The sequence below is a fragment of the Arachis hypogaea genome, chromosome 20 (assembly GCF_003086295.3).
Source record: "Arachis hypogaea cultivar Tifrunner chromosome 20, arahy.Tifrunner.gnm2.J5K5, whole genome shotgun sequence".
Lineage (NCBI taxonomy): Eukaryota > Viridiplantae > Streptophyta > Magnoliopsida > Fabales > Fabaceae > Arachis > Arachis hypogaea.
The window spans coordinates 59880120-59883395 of NC_092055.1; the positions used below are offsets into that span (position 1 = coordinate 59880120).

The following is a 3276-nucleotide window of genomic DNA, read 5'->3' on the forward strand; positions in this document are numbered from 1 at the left end:
GAATTGGAATCCAATCACTTAAGATTGCTAAGGAGATCAATGAATGCATTGATTGAGGAAGAGATGAGAATGAACTTGATCCGGAGAATACAATATCTCATGAGCCCAATGAACCCCCCATTTCTGATCTTACCCATTCTCTTTACTTTCTGCCATTTACTTTTATGTTCGTCTTCCCCATTCCCCATTTAAGATTCTGCAATTTACTTTCCGTTATTTACATTCAGTCTTTTATTTCCAGCAATTACATTTTCTGCCATTTATTTTCCTGCCATTTAATTTCCTGCAATTCTCCAATCAAATTCTGCTTAGCTCAACTAGAACATTCCTCAAATATAAGTTGCTTGACCAATCAATCCCTGTGGAATTCAACCTCACTCTATTGTGAGTTTTTACTTGACGACAATTCGGTATACTTGCCGAGGAAAATCTGTTGAGAGATAAGTTTCCGTGCATCAAGTTTATGGCGCCGTTGCCGGGGATTGATTTTGTATCAACAATGATTAAATTGGTGGATAACTAGATTAAGCATTTTTCTTTTGTTTGATTTAATTTCTGTTTGATTGATTCACTATCAGTTTCAGTTATTTTCTTTCCGTTACCCCTACCCGTTTGTGGTGTTCTCTTATTTGTTACAATTTAGTTCACTAAACCACTAACTGTTTGATATATTGCATCACTCACACTAATAGCATTTTTAACAAGAATACTCTTTATCTCCCTTTTACTTTGGTCTTGCTGGTTGTTTGACAGGTAGAAGAAGTGGGGCTTCAACTTCTTTTGACTCTGAACCTGAGAGAACCTTCCTTAGACTAAGGAGGGAAGCAAGAAGAAAGAGAGTTGTTGGTGCTGAGGAAGAGGAGGAGTACTTTGAACCAGACATGGATGAGAATATGGAGAACCATCATGAAAAAGAGGCCCACAACCATGGTAGAGAAGGTCCAGCGCATCATGCTGGGCAAGAGAGAAAAGTTATGGGATCTTACATGAATCCAAACCCAGGAAACTGTAGAAGTAGCATCCAAAAGCCAACCATACATGCCAATAACTTTGAACTAAAGCCACAGCTCATCACCCTTGTTTAGAACAACTGTTCATTCGGAGGAGGTGTCCAAGAAGATCAAATCAACATCTCACCACATTCCTGAGGATATGTGATACTGTGAAGTCTAATGGTGTTCATCCTGACAACTATAGACTACTTCTGTTTCCCTTCTCACTCAAGGACAAAGCATCTAAATGGCTGGAATCCTTCCCGAAGGAGAGCTTAAGAACCTGGGAAGATGTGGTGAACAAATTCTTGGCGAGATTCTATCCTCCTCAACGGATCAACAGGTTGAGAGCTGAGGTACAAACCTTCATGCAACAAGATGGTGAAACTCTCTATGAAGCATGGGAGAGGTTTAAGGACTTGACAAGAAGGTGCCCGCCAGATATGTTCAATGATTGGGTGCAGTTACACATTTTCTATGAAGGTTTTTCTTATGAATCAAAGAAGGCAGTAGACCACTCATCTGGGGGATCTCTGAACAAGAAGAAGACCATTGAAGAAGCCATAGATGTCATTGAGATTGTAGCTGAGAATGACTACTTCTATACTTCTGAAAGAGGCAACACTAGAGGAGTAATAGAGCTAAACAACCTGGATGCACTGCTGGCCCAAAACAAGATGATCAACAAGCATCTGGCTAACCTTACCAAGAAGATGAAGAGGAACCAAGTGGCAGCAATCACCACCTCATCAGCAACCCAAGAAGGAGTGAATGCAGAAGCAGAGGGTGATCAGGAATAAGCCAACTACATTGGAAACTCACCTAGGCAGACCCATGATCCATACTCCAAAACTTATAATCCTGGTTGGAGAAACCACCCAAACTTTGGGTGGGGAAATCAACAAGATCAAGGCCAAGATCAGAGACGTCACAACCCCAACAACAATGCGGCTCACCAATATTCCACACAGAGATCATATCAGCACCCACCTAACAACACCTCTCAACATCCATATCAAAACCAAAATGGCCATTCTCATCCCTCCAACCCCAACTCACCATCATCCGAAGATAGACTCTCAAGGATTGAGACTCTACTTGAAGGCATATGTAAGGAACTCCAAGATAATAAGGTGTTCAAGGAGGAGGTGCGAGCTAATATCAGAAACCAGGGAGACACTATTAAGAGGCTAGAATTTCAAGTGGGATACCTCTCTGAGAAGATTCCCAAGCCTACTGACAGCTTCCCAAGTGACACAGAGAAAAACCCAATAGGTGAAGCAATGAAAGTAAGATGGGAAGAATGCAAGATGGTCACTATAAGTGATAGGGAGACTGAGGAAGAGCTGAACAAACCCTTCAAACACTATGGAGATACTTCAGCAGAGAAGCAGGAAGAGGGTCACCAAGAAACCAAAATTATACAGAAGGAGATGCTGAAACTTTATGCACCTTTTCCCCAAAGACTCAAAGGTGGTGTAGAAAAGAGAATATACTCAAAGTTCCTTGATATGTTTACATCTCTCCATGCAACCATACCATTCATCAAGGCTCTCCAACAAATGCCCTCATACATTAAGTATATGAAGGAGCTGCTGACCAGGAAAAGCTCACTCAAGGGAGGGCAAACAATAGTGATAAATAAGGAGTGCAGTGCTCTCATTCAACCAGAGTTGCCTACAAAAAGGAAGAACCCAGGGAGTTTTCACATCCCCTGTGCCATAGGAGAAACAATGTTTGATAAAGGACTCTGTGACCTGGAAGCAAGCATCAACTTAATGCCTTTATCCCTTATGAAGAAGCTGCAGATCAATGAGCTGATGCCCACAGACGTAGTCATCAGGCTGGCTGAAAAAACTCAAAAACAAGCAACAGGAGTGGTTAAAAATGTATTGGTGAAGGTTGGGAACTACTTTCTTCCCACAGACTTTGTCATATTGGAAATGGAAGAGAGTCACCTTCATCCAATCATATTGGGAAGACCATTCCTAGCTACAGCCAGAGTGCTCATAGATGTGGAGCGAGGAGAGCTAACACTAAGGATACATGATGAACAACTCGCATTCAATGTCTTCAAACCCTCACAAGAAGCAGATCAGGAAAATAAGGAACCAAGGGGGGAGCACGCCAGAGCATTGGTGGAAGAAACAAGCATTGAAGCACAAGCTGTACACCTGGGAATCCCTTTGGTTAATGAACAAGACAGTCAGCAGTTGTCACGGCTAAAGGAAAACTAGGAGGAACCTAAACCACCAGAGTTATATGAGACCAGCAATAAAATTTC

At 41.9% G+C, this 3276-nt stretch overlaps 1 non-coding gene across 1 annotated transcript; it reads right to left on the reverse strand.

Moving 5' to 3' along the window:
• Positions 1-1333: 1333 nt before the first annotated feature.
• LOC112787222 (small nucleolar RNA R71) lies at positions 1334-1440 on the reverse strand. Its single transcript, XR_003194646.1, has one exon. It is a non-coding gene; the product is annotated as a small nucleolar RNA R71 (small nucleolar RNA).
• Positions 1441-3276: the final 1836 nt, after the last annotated feature.